This window comes from Lepidochelys kempii, chromosome 5, assembly GCF_965140285.1.
Source record: "Lepidochelys kempii isolate rLepKem1 chromosome 5, rLepKem1.hap1, whole genome shotgun sequence".
NCBI lineage: Eukaryota > Metazoa > Chordata > Testudines > Cheloniidae > Lepidochelys > Lepidochelys kempii.
Genome location: NC_136384.1, coordinates 36,919,470 through 36,936,376, shown reverse-complemented (window position 1 = coordinate 36,936,376; position 16,907 = coordinate 36,919,470).

The window sequence follows — 16,907 nt, the reverse complement described above, 5'->3', positions numbered from 1 at the left end:
TAGCTGAATGGCTTTTTCCTACTTTGGCAAAGGGACTATCATTTTGATTTGTGTTTGTCAAACGCTTAGCACAATGGGGTCCTGGGCCATGACTAGGGCTCCTAGTTGATACAAAAATACTGCTACTACTGCTGTCTCTTTGCCACTACTTGCCATTTTCTATAGCTGTTCACTCACAGTAACAGGATTAGGGTTACGTCATTAATTTACATATTAAGCAGAAATGTGAGTAATTTCATAGCCTTGTATTTTGTGTAGATTTATGTACAAACTGGATATTAGCATCAGCTAATCAGTCAGTTCCTCTGAGCAAATGGAGAGCTGAAGTAATTAAAAATATGAATTTCTAGCATTCTGATTAAGATGCAAATATTTGCTCAGAAACCCTTAAGACTTGCTGGAATGATGATCACAGTAGGTAAAAATGAGTCATAGGGCTGGCGTACGACAGAATAAAACCTCTTTGATTGTTTTTCCCACCTTAATGAGAACTACGTTTTAAAGGTACTTAAATATATTTATCTGTCTGTCTACTCAGGCTATGAAGTTCAAGCTCCTTTTGCAGTGGTAAAACCCAATAAAATGTAAGGAATAAAGTAGCTGCTCCATCAAGGATAAGTTAAAGTTGAATCAGATATGCTAAGCATGTTAACCACACCACATATCAAAGCAGTAATGATTAAATATTATACGTCATCTCCTTCCCACTGATTCAGCAAGCAAATTATCACACAATATTTCAATGCACCATTACTGGGCCGTGAGCTAAAAACATCCAGAAGCAAAGCATCCTAATCATCGCTGCCTTTGCTACCTAAGAGCATGTCACAAATATTTCATATATCCCAAATGGAGATTAAGTGACATTAAAATGGGTCACACAAAGCAAGTAATCACCTTAATATTGCTGAATGAACCCAGTTTTTATTTCCTCTTGACATAAAAGGACATTTTCAATATATTTTTCATCTTTATTTAAAATTCTTTACCAATTTTTCTTTCAACATTCATGTACAACATATTACTGTGCAATAGCGTGGGGATGGAAGCATTTTTTTAAAGAGCAATTTAAGCATTTGGAAGAGAGTGTAGGGTTCTATAGAAATTGTATTTAGTGTAATTAATACAGGTTTTTCTGCAATCCTAGATATGTGTATTTTAGAAAACAAGTGACCATGAAATTTAACACTGTCGTAATGCGAGGGGGCAGATTTAAGGTTATATGCTCAACCTTAATGTTTTCATTTGCTACCTTTGGGTGGTTAATTCTGCAATTGTAACATGGCATTTTTGCATAAATATAACTATCTTATAATTTAGAACAATTAGTCTAATTTGGGAAGGGCTGCACTTGTCCCCAAGAGGGAACTAACAAACACAAAACCACCTTATGATTCCGCCATACCCCTCACCTCCATGCCCGATTCACAAATATGAAAGAGGCTCCACAGCAATACACGCCACTATTCCTGACACAATTATCTGGCTTAACCACCTAAATGTAAAATGATGGTTGTAGCTCTAGCTCTACACCAGCCATATGAAGATGACAACCTCCATGCACACATGTAACAATTGTGCACCATGACTAGGCTTAAACTGGAAGTTTCTGGGACAAGAACTATCTTACGTGTTTGTACAAAACCTAACACAGTGAGGCCTTGATCCATGACTGAGCCCTCTAGGCACTACTACAGTACAAATCACCACCACCACCACATCCAGCAAGGGCTGGCTGCACTAGCCAGATTCCTTCACCTCTCCTATGGACAACACTTCCATTTGGGGCTAGCTTGTCCAGCAACGCAGCCATGTCCTCACTTCCACATTTCTTACACTATGCAAAGGCACCAATAAGCATGTGCATAAGTCCATTCCTATTTAGCAAAGTAATTGAGACTCAAGCACACGCTTAAGTGTATTGCTGTATCAGAGGCTAAAACAAGAATCCCACTCAGGACTAGCATTACCTGACAGACATCCACAACTCCATTCATAAATATGCAATAGGACCAACACCCCATTCAGGGCTGGCTGCATCAAGGTAAGAATGAGCAGTCATTTCCATGCCCATCACCTTCATGTGTAAGGACAAACACCTGCCTCAGGATCAGTACCTGACAATTAAAACTGGTAACTGCCTCCCCTTTTCCATCTCCACTCAGGGACTAGCAGCTCTACCAGACAGACATAAAGAGGTGTGCTAGAGCAGCTAGATGTTTTATGTGTTGGTTGGAATCAGCTGAAAATTCCCATTTTGCTGAGGGTTTCAAAAAAAATCCCACAAGTTGTCACTGAAGTCCAATGTGCTCAAGCAAACTCAGCTTGAATGAGTTGAAGTGACACTTCCCACCTATGGCTGCCATGCAAATGCTGTACATCTCCTCTGAGCACGACATATTCGTGAACCTTCATGCAAGAGAACCACACATGCTAACAAAACACACAAAGACTCTGATATTCTAAAACATAAGATCATGAGACTCTACTACATTTGTTTAAAAAAGCCTTTCTGGTTTCAAGGATGGTACCTAGCTCTGCTGTCTAATATACTCAAGGTATGTCCATATACTACTCAGAGTTGCTTCCAACCTCTCCCTGAATTGCAGCAATGTGTTAGAGACAACAGCACTAGATGGTTCCAGGAAAAAAAATAATTAGCACATGGAAACTGAAAAAATCACACCGCCATCCCATTGGGCCAAGTGTTCAACTAAGGCTGCGCTGCCCCACAGTGGTGGTTCAAAGCAGCCAGAAAAGCCCATGGAGCCAGTCTTCTGAGGATTACTCTTGTGTAAGGTGACCTGCTGGATGGCAAGGTCTTGGAAAAAATTTTGAAGGAGAAAGTAGTTAAGGACATTGAGGTCATTGGTAAATGGGACAAAATACAATATGGTTTTACAAATGGTATATCATGCCAAACCAACCTGATCTCCTTCTTTGAGAAAGTAACAGATTTTTTAGACAAAGGAAATGCAGTGGATCTAATTTACCTAGATTTCAGTAAGGTGTTTGATACCGTGCCACATGGGGAATTATTAGTTAAATTGGAAAAGATGGGAATCAATATGAAAATTAAAAGGTGGATAAGGAAATGGTTAACAGGGAGACTACAGCGGGTCCTACTGAAAGATGAACTGTCAGGCTGGAGGGAGGTTACCAGTGGAGTTCCTCAGGGATCAGTTTTGGGACCAATCTTATTTAATCTTTTTATTACTGACCTCAGCACAAAAAGTGGGAGTGCGATAATAAAGTTTGCGGATGATACAAAGCTGGGAAGTATTGCCAATTTAGAGAGAGACCAGGATATCATACAGGAAGATTTGGATGACCTTGTAAACTGGAGTAATAGTAATAGGATGAAATTTAATAGTGAGAAGTGTAAGGTCATGCATTTAGGGATTAATAACAAGAATTTTAGTTATAAGCTGGGGATGCATCAATTAGAAGTAACGGAGGAGAAGGACCTTGGAGTATTGGTTGATCATAGGATGACTATGAGCCGCCAATGTGATATGGCCTTGAAAAAAGCTAATGCAGTCTTGGGATGCATCAAGCGAGGCATTTCCAGTAGAGATAAGGAGGTTTTAGTACAGTTATACAAGGCACTGGTGAGACCTCACCTGGAATACTGTGTGCAGTTCTGGTCTCCCATGTTTAAAAAGGATGAATTCAAACTGGAACAGGTACAGAGAAGGGCTACTAGGATGATCCGAGGAACGGAAAACCTGTCTTATGAAAGGAGACTCAAGGAGCTTGGCTTGTTTAGCCTAACTAAAAGAAGGCTGAGGGGATTGCTCTCTATAAATATATCAGAGGGATAAATACTGGAGAGGGAGAAAAGGAGTACTTGTGGCACCTTAGAGACTAACCAATTTATTAGAGCATAAGCTTTCGTGAGCTACAGCTCACTTCCTCAGATGCATATCGTGGAAACTGCAGCAGGCTTTATATATACACAGAGAATATGAAACAATACCTATTCCCACCCCACTGTCCTGCTGGTAATAGCTTATCTAAAGTGATCATCAGGTGGGCCATTTCCAGCACAAATCCAGGTTTTCTCACCCTCCACCCCCCCACACAAATTCACTCTCCTGCTGGTGGTAGCCCATCCAAAGTGACAACTCTTTACACAATGTGCATGACAATCAAGTTGGGCTATTTCCTGCACAAATCCAGGTTTTCTCACATCCCCCCCACCCCCATACACACACAAACTCACTCTCCTGCTGGTAATAGCTCATCCAAACTGACCACTCTTCAAGTTAAAATCCAAGTTAAACCAGAACATCTGGGGAGGGAGGGGGGGAGGAAAAAACAAGAGGAAACAGGCTACCTTGCATAATGACTTAGCCACTCCAAGTCTCTATTTAAGCCTAAATTAATAGTATCCAATTTGCAAATGAATTCCAATTCAGCAGTTTCTCGCTGGAGTCTGGATTTGAAGTTTTTTTGTTTTAAGATAGCGACCTTCATGTCTGTGATCGCGTGACCAGAGAGATTGAAGTGTTCTCCGACTGGTTTATGAATGTTATAATTCTTGACATCTGATTTGTGTCCATTTATTCTTTTACGTAGAGACTGTCCAGTTTGACCAATGTACATGGCAGAGGGGCATTGCTGGCACATGATGGCATATATCACATTGGTGGATGTGCAGGTGAACGAGCCTCTGATAGTGTGGCTGATGTTATTAGGCCCTGTGATGGTGTCCCCTGAATAGATATGTGGGCACAATTGGCAACGGGCTTTGTTGCAAGGATAAGTTCCTGGGTTAGTGGTTCTGTTGTGTGGTATGTGGTTGTTGGTGAGTATTTGCTTCAGGTTGCGGGGCTGTCTGTAGGCAAGGACTGGCCTGTCTCCCAAGATTTGTGAGAGTGTTGGGTCATCCTTTAGGATAGGTTGTAGATCCTTAATAATGCGTTGGAGGGGTTTTAGTTGGGGGCTGAAGGTGACGGCTAGTGGCGTTCTGTTATTTTCTTTGTTAGGCCTGTCCTGTAGTAGGTAACTTCTGGGAACTCTTCTGGCTCTATCAATCTGTTTCTTTACTTCTGCAGGTGGGTATTGTAGTTGTAAGAAAGCTTGACAGAGATCTTGTAGGTGTTTGTCTCTGTCTGAGGGGTTGGAGCAAATGCGGTTGTATCGCAGAGCTTGGCTGTAGACGATGGATCGTGTGGTGTGGTCAGGGTGAAAGCTGGAGGCATGTAGGTAGGAATAGCGGTCAGTAGGTTTCCGGTATAGGGTGGTGTTTATGTGACCATTGTTTATTAGCACTGTAGTGTCCAGGAAGTGGATCTCTTGTGTGGACTGGACCAGGCTGAGGTTGGTGGTGGGATGGAGAGGGAGAGGAATTATTTAAGCTCTACCAATGTGCACACAAGAACAAATGGATATAAACTGGCCATCAGGAAGTTTAGACTTGAAATTAGACAAAGGTTTCTAACCATCAGAGGAGTGAAGTTCTGGAACTGCCTTCCAAGGGAAGCAGTGGGGGCAAAAGACCTATCTGGCTTTAAGATTAAACTCGATACGTTTATGGAGGAGATGGTATGATGGGATAATATGATTTTGGCAATTAATTGATCTTTAAATATTCATGGTAAATAGGCCCAATGGCCTGTGATGGGATGTTAGATGGGGTGGGATCTGAATTACTACAGAGAATTCTTTCCTGGGTATCTGGCTGGTGAATCTTGGCCATATGCTCAGGGTTCAGCTGATCGCCATATTTGGGGTCAGGAAGGAATTTTCTTCCAGGGCAGATTGGATGAGGCCCTGGAGGTTTTTCGCCTTCCTCTGTAGCATGGGGCACAGGACACTTGCTGGAGGATTCTGTGCTCCTTGAAGTCTTTAAACCACGATTTGAGGACTTCAATAGCTCAGACATTGGTGAGAGGTTTTTCGCAGGAGTGGATGGGTGAGATTCTGTGGCCTGCATTGTGCAGGAGGTCAGACTAGATGATCATAATGATCCCTTCTAACCTTAATATCTATGAACAGTCAGAACGGCTACAGAGTGAGTCTCAACAGTATTTGGCTTATATAGTTCTTCAGCTAATAAGAGTGCAGTTAAAATTTTATCCAAAAGACCTATCGTTTGAATCTACTATTAAGGTTTATTGTCTGTAATGTATTTGAAAGTGTTTCCTGAACATGAATACCTAGTGAACATATAGGATCAAGATTGTTATATATTTATTGAATGATTTTTTTCAAAAAAATATATGAAAAATAGAATGGGAGTGTTTAGTTGAGTAAAACAAAGCATTATCTAAATAGCTAATGATTTCACCAGGCAGCCTGGGAGTTCAAAAAGGAGAGCTTTAATGTAAATGAATTAACCAAGGAGCATATATTTATTCATATATTAATGGACAGCATATGTATAATGACAGTGTGTCTAGATATTAGTGTCCAATTCTGCAAGGTACCAACAGCTCCAATGAGGTGAGTATCATCCAGAATTGGGGCCTTACTCATACAGGGCCTGATTCTGCTACACTTACCCAAGCTGAGTAGTCTTTTACTTCATGAGTAATCACTAGAGAATTGTTGATTTCAAAGAATACAGAAGTGCAAGATCGTGTGTGATTAGGCAATTCTTTATCACAATGCTCTGGCATTTCAAATGGCAAAGCAGTGAAAGCAGACAGATATTTGTTCCTGCTGTTCTACTCTGGAAGATACCATCTAAATGGATTAGACTGGAAGCTGGTTGCCCATCTGAAAACACCAGAGGTAAGTGAACTAACTTATTACTGCATAGCTAGGACATCCACACACAGATTGTTGGGCCTCCTTACAATGGTCTTGATTTAGGACAGCATCTCTATTCAGCAAAACACTTAAGCACGTGCTTAATCCTATTGACTGATTTCAATTGAATTAAGCATGTACTTAAAGTTAAGCAAGTAAATAAATGCTTAGCTAAACAGGTATGGATTTCACCACTTAAATTTTTTCCTGAATCAAGGCCCAAGAGATCTACCACCAGAAATAACAATTGTGAATGGGGGATTGGATGGTGCTGGTTTGATACTAGACCTTCAGTATCTCCCTCAAGGAGAGGGCTGGAGAAGGGGACCGTTAATCAAATGCTTTTTAACCTCAGAATATAGCTTGGTTTGAGCATGAATGGGCAACGGGTCAGCATTCTTACTTGTACTGAACTGGTCTGCTGTCAGCACTTCATAATATATTTATGGCACAAAATGCTCCTGACCTTTTGAACTTTCAGACTGCTGAGCTGAATATAACACATCTCTCTGCAAAACAGAACACACAGTGTATCACTAAATCCAGTTATCAATTAGCCTTCCTCCTATCCTGACTCCTAATACTGACAGTTCCTGTATGGAGTTTATTATTATTATTATTTATTAACAACTCAGTGTCTCTGGATTAAGTTTAGAAGTGTGAGCAACAAGAGTGATGTAGTGGTGGGAGTCTGCTATAGACCACCAGACCAGGGGGATGAGGTGGATGAGGCTTTCTTCCGGCAGCTTGCGGAAGCTACTAGATCGCACGCCCTGGTTCTCATGGGTGACTTTAATTTTCCTGATATCTGCTGGGAGAGCAATACAGCGGTCCATAGACAATCCAGGAAGTTTTTGGAAAGCATAGGGGACAATTTCCTGGTGCAAGTGCTAGAGGAGCCAACTAGGGGGGGAGCTTTTCTTGACCTGCTGCTCAGAAACCGGGAAGAATTAGTAGGGGAAGCAAAAGTGGATGGGAATCTGGGAGGCAGTGACCATGAGTTGGTTGAGTTCAGGATCCTGACACAGGGAAGAAAGGTAAGCAGCAGGATACGGACTCTGGACTTCAGGAAAGCAGACTTCAACTCCCTCAGGAAACGGATGGGTAGGATCCCCTGGGGGACTAACATGAAGGGGAAAGGAGTCCAGGAGAGCTGGCTGTATTTCAAGGAATCCCTGTTGAGGTTACAGGGACAAACCATCCCGATGTGTCGAAAGAATAGTAAATATGGCAGGCGACCAGCTTGGCTTAACGGTGAAATCCTAGCGGATCTTAAACATAAAAAAGAAGCTTACAAGAAGTGAAAGGGTGGACATATGACTAGGGAAGAGTATAAAAATATTGCTCGGGCATGTAGGAATGAAATTAGGAGGGCCAAATCGCACCTGGAGCTGCAGCTAGCAAGAGATGTTAAGAGTAACAAGAAGGGTTTCTTCAGGTATGTTGGCAACAAGAAGAAAGCCGAGGAAAGTGTGGGCCCCTTAACGAATGAGGGAGGCAACCTAGTGACAGAGGATGTGGAAAAAGCTAATGTACTCAATGCTTTTTTTGCCTCTGTCTTCACTAACAAGGTCAGCTCCCAGACTGCTGCGCTGGGCATCACAAAATGGGGAATAGATGGCCAGCCCTCTGTGGAGAAAGAGGTGGTTCGGGACTATTTAGAAAAGCTGGATGTGCACAAGTCCATGGGGCCGGACGAGTTGCATCCGAGAGTGCTAAAGGAACTGGCGGCTGTGATTGCAGAGCCATTGGCCATTATCTTTGAAAACTCGTGGCGAACGGGGGAAGTCCCGGATGACTGGAAAAAGGCTAATGTAGTGCCAATCTTTAAAAAAGGGAAGAAGGAGGATCCTGGGAACTACAGGCCAGTCAGCCTCACTTCAGTCCCCGGAATCATGGAGCAGGTCCTCAAAGAATCAATCCTGAAGCACTTACATGAGAGGAAAGTGATCAGGAACAGTCAGTATGGATTCACCAAGGGAAGGTCATGCCTGACTAATCTAATTGCCTTCTATGATGAGATTACTGGTTCTGTGGATGAAGGGAAATCAGTGGATGTATTGTATCTTGACTTTAGCAAAGCTTTTGACACGGTCTCCCACAGTATTCTTGTCAGCAAGTTAAAGAAGTATGGGCTGGATGAATGCACTATAAGGTGGGTAGAAAGTTGGCTAGATTGTTGGGCTCAACGGGTAGTGATCAATGGCTCCATGTCTAGTTGGCAGCCGGTATCAAGTGGAATGCCCCAGGGGTCAGTCCTGGGGCCGGTTTTGTTCAATATCTTCATAAATGATCTGGAGGATGGTGTGGATTGCACTCTCAGCAAATTTGCGGATGATACTAAACTGGGAGGAGTGGTAGATATGCTGGAGGGCAGGGATAGGATACAGAGGGACCTAGACAAATTGGAGGATTGGGCCAAAAGAAATCTGATGAGGTTCAATAAGGATAAGTGCAGGGTCCTGCACTTAGGACGGAAGAACCCAATGCACAGCTACAGACTAGGGACCGAATGGCTAGGCAGCAGTTCTGCGGAAAAGGACCTGGGGTGACAGTGGACGAGAAGCTGGATATGAGTCAGCAGTGTGCCCTTGTTGCCAAGAAGGCCAATGGCATTTTGGGATGTATAAGTAGGGGCATAGCGAGCAGATCGAGGGACGTGATTTTCCCTCTCTATTCAACATTGGTGAGGCCTCATCTGGAGTACTGTGTCCAGTTTTGGGCCCCACACTACAAGAAGGATGTGGATAAATTGGAAAGGGTCCAGCGAAGGGCAACAAAAATGATTAGGGGTCTGGAACACATGACTTATGAGGAGAGGCTGAGGGAACTGGGATTGTTTAGTCTGTAGAAGAGAAGAATGAGGGGGGATTTGATAGCTGCTTTCAACTACCTGAGAGGTGGTTCCAGAGAGGATGGTTCTAGACTATTGTCAGTGGTGGAAGAGGACAGGACAAGGAGTAATGGTCTCAAGTTGCAGTGGGGGAGGTTTAGGTTGGATATTAGGAAAAACTTTTTCACTAGGAGGGTGGTGAAACACTGGAATGCGTTGCCTAGGGAGGTGGTGGAATCTCCTTCCTTAGAAGTTTTTAAGGTCAGGCTTGACAAAGCCCTGGCTGGGATGATTTAATTGGGGATTGGTCCTGCTTTTGAGCAGGGGGTTGGACTAGATGACCTCCTGAGGTCCCTTCCAACCCTATGATTCTATGAACTCAGCCTTTAAAAATATTGCTGAGTGGTGACCCACAGGGTGGAGGTGGAATTAGATTCATCAGCATTTATGTCATCATCTGTTTGGTATGTTACTTCCTTTCACTCTAATGTTTGGGAAGATCACACCCATCCCTCACATTCCTTTTGAACAAGTTGTGTCAAAGAAAGGGGCGAAAGGAAGCTGTCCCACAAATTGCTGGCTATCAGAAGGAAAGGTCTTAATTAAGTTTGTGGGATGGCAATTTCTGCAGAAAACAGCCCTTCCTTTTCTCTGTTCAAGTCCAACTGTTAAGAGCATGCTAGTAAAATGGCTGTAAGTGAGGACTCATGGATAATAACTTATTCTCTGGGGTTATTTAATGCTTTTAGTTTACACCGAAAAGGGACACTGGATTTCTTATCCACAGCAGCCATAATGAATCCTTAGAAAGAAAGGATATTAGTGTACTGGAAACAAACTAATGGTGTTTATTCTGGCTGACATTTCAGGCTGAGGTGAACTGATTAGGGCAGATATATCAGATTATGCTTGGTAACATGTTTAGTGACAAACAGCTACTGGTTCTATACAAGTCTGAAAGTAAAAACTCAACTTTTCCTGGGCTTTTCTTCAGCAGATTGATTGCTCTGAGAAGTATGGATTATAAAGCCTTTAGCTGTGTGTAGTCTCTAGTTTTCAGCAATAGCAAGAGCTATAAATCACCATAAGCCCAGGAAACTTAAGGCAATCACATGACAAATGTGGTAGTGTGCTGCAATATTTCTGCCTATAATATTTTTAAGACATTGAAAATATTGTTATGGAATTTTTAAGAAACTCATATTCACAGTAAGAAATTCATTTTCATGGTTCAAATAAAAACATTTATGCATGATTTAAGAGCACAAGAATGGCCATACTGGGTCAGACTAAAGGTCCATCTAGCTCAGTATCCTGTCTTCCGACAGTGGCTAGTTACAGAGGGAATGAACAGAACAAGTAATCGTCAAGTGATCCATCCCGTGTCACTCATTCCCAGCCGCCAAGGGGGTAGATCTCATCACGAAGCCCCTGCTACACAATCCCCAACTCTGGGTACAGGTGGCGGAGTCCCCATCGGTGTGCCAGAGGTTGGTCCTGGTAGAAGTCACCAGAATCTGAGACCTCCCGGACTACGACCAGGAAGACACTCACTCAGCGGATGGGGCTCTCCACCCTTCGTACTCCCTGGTGCGTACTTCAGGAGGTGAGGGCAGCCTTATCGCTCGCTTCTCGGGGTCACCTCGAGCAGGTCCTGCAGGAAGGTGCTCCCCACCCACCCCATACCTTGGGCTCTCTGGACCTTTTCATTGGGCCCCTGCCCCATGAGACCCCAGCCGCCCCACTCACACACCCCATGCCGGCTGCACAACCTACAACCGGCTCGCTTTCAAACTGTGCCAAGGGCACATCTGTACACGCTCATACTCCATACTCTCCATTTCCTCACCCTTGTGTCCTGCCCCAATGCGAAGTGGCGGGACCTATTGCCACCTATTGAGGGTACAGAACCCCGGTGGGCCAGCCTGTATTCCTGTATTTGCTGAATTAGGGATTATCAAATTTGATATGGGCCAGTATTCAGCAGCTCAAGCATCATCAGTTCCTAAAAAAAAGGTTTGTAGATATTTTACATAATATTGGAACATTTCAATTTATTTTGAAGGTTCAGAGGAGAGGCCAAATCTGGCAAACACTGAGTTCAGTGGAATCAAGATTGAGTCTTAAAATTCCTTTGGATGCTTTGTACTATAATTGCAATCATTATTCACCGTTTGTATCTCTTTATTCATTTTTTGAGTCAAGCTAGGCAATAAAGAAGTTTCAGAATGAGAAATGTACTTCTGACAGTTTGGCCATGTGGATTTTCCGATACCTTCCGCCATATACCCCATACAGAGAAAGATGAGTTTCACTCAGAGAAAATGATGAGAATTAGCTCTAGTCCCTCAGGTTTTGATTCAGTATGTAGCGAGTACGTTAAGCAATCTGTGAACAGGGTGGAGATAAGAACAGAAAGGATGCTTGCTTTTTGGGAGAGAAATAATACCTGGCACACTAATAAATAATATCAATGCATTTGCAGTGATTAACGTCATTTTACAAGCTCCCTAGGTTGCCAGCAAAACTAATATGTCTAGGATTATGGTCTTCTTTAAATACTAGAATTATGATATAAAGGTTGCTAAAAGACAAACATAGTTGACATGCATTAATACACTTTCACGGCTGCGACTCGTGTGCGACTGAGGCATGTGCACACATACATTTTTGCATCTGTAGAGTGAGTTAGCAAGACACGGCTTTTGAATATAGTCCAGGCAGAGGTATGTAGCTTATTTAGTAGTGTATTGACGTTTGATCACAAACCAAAGTGACAGGTTTCAGAGGAGCAGCCGTGTTAGTCTGTATCCGCCAAAAGGAAAGGAGGACTTGTGGCACCTTAGAGACTAACAAATATATTTGAGCATAAGCTTTCGTGAGCTACAGCTCACTTCATCGGATGCATTGAGTGGAAAATACAGTGGGGAGATTTATATACACAGAGAACATGAAACAATGGGTGTTACCATACACACTGTAACCAGAGTGATCAGATAAGGTGAGCTATTACCAGCAGGAGAGCGGGGTGTGGGGGTGGGAAGGGTTGTGCGTGGAACCTTTTGTAGTGATAATCAAGGTGGGCCATTTCCAGCAGTTTACAAGAACGTCTGAGGAACAGCGTGGGGGGGGGGAGATAAACATCTGTACATGCTCATGCTCCATACTCTCCACTTCCTCATCCTCATGCACAACTTTAAAAAAATCAGCTTGATTCGCATCCTTTATGCAAGACAGGATGGGGCTGTCAAACAAAATACTGTTTAAATCAATAGCAATTATATGTTCTCTTAAAGGCTGTCTTCACTGCAAGGGAATGGGTTTTTTTTCCCCTCTGAGATTGCTACCTTGATGTAAAATCCTTTGGAGACGAGCCACTGTAATGTTTACCTCAAAGTAGCTAGTCGATGTAAACCCCAGATGTTGGGGAAATATAGTTGACCTTGACTAGCTACACAGAGGTAAAAACTACCCCTGCCTGGTCTCCAGTAGGATTTTACATCAGGATATCTATCTCAAGTTAGCTACCTCAGTGCAAAAACATAGTCAAAAGTTTAGCCACTCTGCAGCTGCACTCTCCTGATTTTGTGTAACCGGATATCCGCCCTATCAGTAGCAAAGAAGAACAATGGGTTGGAATTAGATTCAGGACATGGTGGGTATCCCTTTCCTGCAAAGAAGAACTATGCAAACCACTTTGCTGATAGGAGAACACGGAAAGAAAGTTAAAAACTAAACTAGAGAGCAGGCTGTACAAACCAAGATAGAGAAAACTGATCAGACACTCTCTGTAGCTTGGACTGTAACCCTACCAGCCAAACGAAATGAGGGGCAGCACAGTTCTTCCCCAGGAATAGGACATGAACTACACTGTGACTCTGAGTCTGTCTAGTGCTCCCCTCTTACTCCATAGGGAAAATAAGATTCTCCAGGTTTTCTGCTAGTGTGGCTTACTTTCTGCAATGTGCTGGCTCCAGAGAGCTGCTGGTGTGTTGGGGATTCCTGATCCCTGCCTGCCTTCTATGGGGACAGCGGGGGGAGGAACTTGGTGGTAGCTGTTCTTTCCCCCTCACCACTCTCCATGCTCCAGCAAAGATGCTAACCCATGCAATGGAGTAGGAGGAAGCCACTGGAGTCTTCTCTGTCTTTACACCCCTGCACAGGTATGAAAGATGGCTCATGATTGAGCCCTTTTGTCCCTGATCCTGCAAGTTGCTTGACTCAGCTCCCACTGAGATGCAGTGCAGGAGGTACTCAGCAGCTCATAGAGGGCTGCAGGCATTTAAATAGATGGTCAGAGCCCTTGCTAGTTGCATAGCAACTTCAGTCTTACTATAGTGGAGAAGTATGTTGAAAGTCAAAGGAGTCTCATTATAGATTGAGATGAGGAATGTAAAGGTTGTTCAGACAGTCAACTCAGGACTGTATGGGAAAATGACACACACTAGATTTCATTGTGGGAACCCATAAAGGAAAGAACTTGTGGGAGGAGATAGGAAAGTATGCTCCAGAGAACCTAAAGAGGCAGCATTTCCAACAAGCAAAATTTAGACACCTCATGTATATTAAAGGGATCAAGTTCTGTGACATCTGATTTTAGTTACAATCTTCCAGATCTGCTTATTAACCCAGTGTGGGCTGTATTCATTAGCCAACCGTTTAACCACTACAGGTATTTTTCTTATGGGGGTATTGCAATTCTGCACAAGAAGATTAATTACTTCCTATCAAGTGCTCATCCTCTCAACAGTGCACTGCTTCTATTCTGACTCATATATACGCCTGAAAGTAAAAGCAGGAAGGACAATATTACCTTAAAAAAAATGTCAGACGTCACTGGTGTGGTGCTCTGCTCTATTCAATGTTGATAACAGTCGGCTGCATGCATGTGTTCCCTCGGTGTGCTGCCCGGGCTCTGCAGATCGCTGGCACAACAGACCCCGAGAGAACCCCCAATGACCACAGACTCCGATAAGGTACGAAGGCACCTGGCCAGGTTTATTGTCAAACGAAGCACAGTAAGTTTCCAGCAGACTCTACAGGACATATTACGAATATGTGTCCCCTGACAATGGACACAGCTCAGTCAGTGGTGGGACACTCCACTGCCCCCTAGGCTGGACAGAGACACCACCCCAGGGATGCATTCTTATACACAGGTACAAACAAGTTACACATTACTCCTGACGTATTGAGGTGCAACCCCTCTACGTAGCAAGGTACAATCCCTCTATGTAGCAAGGTGCGACTCTCACTTTGTCCATGTTGGTTTGAACAAAACAACTCTATCCATCAGATTACCGTTTTACCCCTGTCTTTAGGATGGGTTAGCCTGTTCCTTGCTATGTGTGTGAAATGTGCAAGTATCAGAGTGTTCTGGTATCTCTAGTGTCCACTACCTTTTAGGTATGTATATTTTTGCAACATCAGCTCTTTCCTTGCCAGCTTCTGTGAGCAGGGCCTGCCTCTGGCTCACAGCTTAACTTTGCTTTATGTTAGCAAAGTCTTGACCATTACTTTAGTTCAGGCCTTAGGCCTCATACTGGGCCTCTGATAAGGGTTTATGTTTCAGGGTCTTATCTTACTACACCTTTCACATGACAGGCTCCCACGGTTCCTTAGAAAGGGACCCACACTTCTGAAACACGGAAGAGAAAGGGTGGAAAAGTGGCTGCAGAGTAACCTACCACAATTCGACAGTGTTACAGTGGAGATCAGTGAGAGTCAAAAATAACTGCTACCTGCAGGAACTGCTGTCACCTGAGAATCTCAAATCAGGAGATAAGGTTGATCAGGTCAGGCTGGTCTGAGCCCACTGATTTTCTATGCCTAACAGGTCTTATGTTCTTAAGAACATCATGAGTACAAGAGGGACCTGAGACCCAAGAGATGGTCCTGTCAATGAATGGCACAGAGAGGAGCAAAAAGGAGAAGAAAGGTCCCCAACAGCAATGGAAAAGTCAGGGGTGGTGGAAAGTAGAACAGACTTTGCACAGTCCTCCCTTACCAAGAGCCCTCTGAGAGACCCAGAAACAAAGTTTGTGCATGTTTTGAGAGGCATGGCTGGCAAGACGAACAGCTACTCCAAGTCATTCTTCCCTCCAAGCCAAGTGGAAATACTGCTGGAAAAGCTAGGTGTATGGTCAGAGCAATATTAGCTTCCCCTGGCACCTTCTACCCCGCATGGAAAGAGCATGTGCATAGCAGTGTGAAAGCCATGTTGCCAGTGGGGAGTATGGCCCCAGAAGCAGTGCAGCATGGTGGCTCTCCTAGTGGATGAGCCCTAGGTTTGGAATCTATCTGTACATACTTTAAAAAACACGGGTTTAGTTATGAGCTAAGTTTCATAGGGGAGGGGGAAGAGAAGGGAGGGGGACATTGAAGGGAAGAGGGTAAGGGGAAAACGGCAGGGAAGAGGAGGGTAACAGGCAGGTGTTCCGTGAAGCTGAGGTGAAGAGGTTGAGGGAGAGAGAGGCTTGGAGCAAACAGCCAATTAGCACAGAGCAGAGAAAGTCCAGTGGCAACAGAAGAAAGTTCTCTGAATGTCCAAAGGTTCCTGCTTTGGCTATTTCTGCTACTACCAGCCGGAGTCTCTGGCTGGTTCCTCCCTGCAGGATTTTTTCCCCCAAGGCCACATGGCTGTGGGGAGGGGGGGCACCAGCTGGGTCCTAGTTTCCTTTGTGTGGGTCTCCCCTGCATAGTTCTGGATCTGCAAGGGTGGTCCTATTTTACTCCTCCAGTGCAGCACAGCAGTTCCTGCTTCAGCTACTTCTGCAGATGCTCCTGTTGGGATAATAGTAATTCTGTAAGTTTCACTTTTCAGGATTTTTGAGTACTTTTTCCCCTCCCAGGGGCTTTCCTTGTGGAGGGGATGAAATGACCCTAAATTATTACATATTCGTGACCAACTGAAGCCTAAGTAAGAAAGGTTTAGCACTATAAGTGGGATTCAATTTACGTTAGAGCTCATAGGCCTAGGAGGAAACATAATGATTCTATGAAGTTGCATAGTGTTAAGATCAAGGAGGAGATTGTTCTCCCTCGCCCGCCCTCTCCTCCGCCCACTTAGGAAAGACAATGAGACAGCCTACTTTTATGTTCAAATTTAGAGCTTTGAACACGGATAGGTATTACTAGAAAAACAATATAGGTCAAGGAAGCTGAAACCAGGTTCTGAGTTACATGGCATCTCTGCTGCTCAGTCTGTCTCAATCAGAGAAGAAAAACACCTTCCTGGTTATCTAATCTCTCTCCCTGCTAAATGCACATTCAGCTGTGTTTGAGATCACAGCGTCTTACATTTGGAAGACTTAAT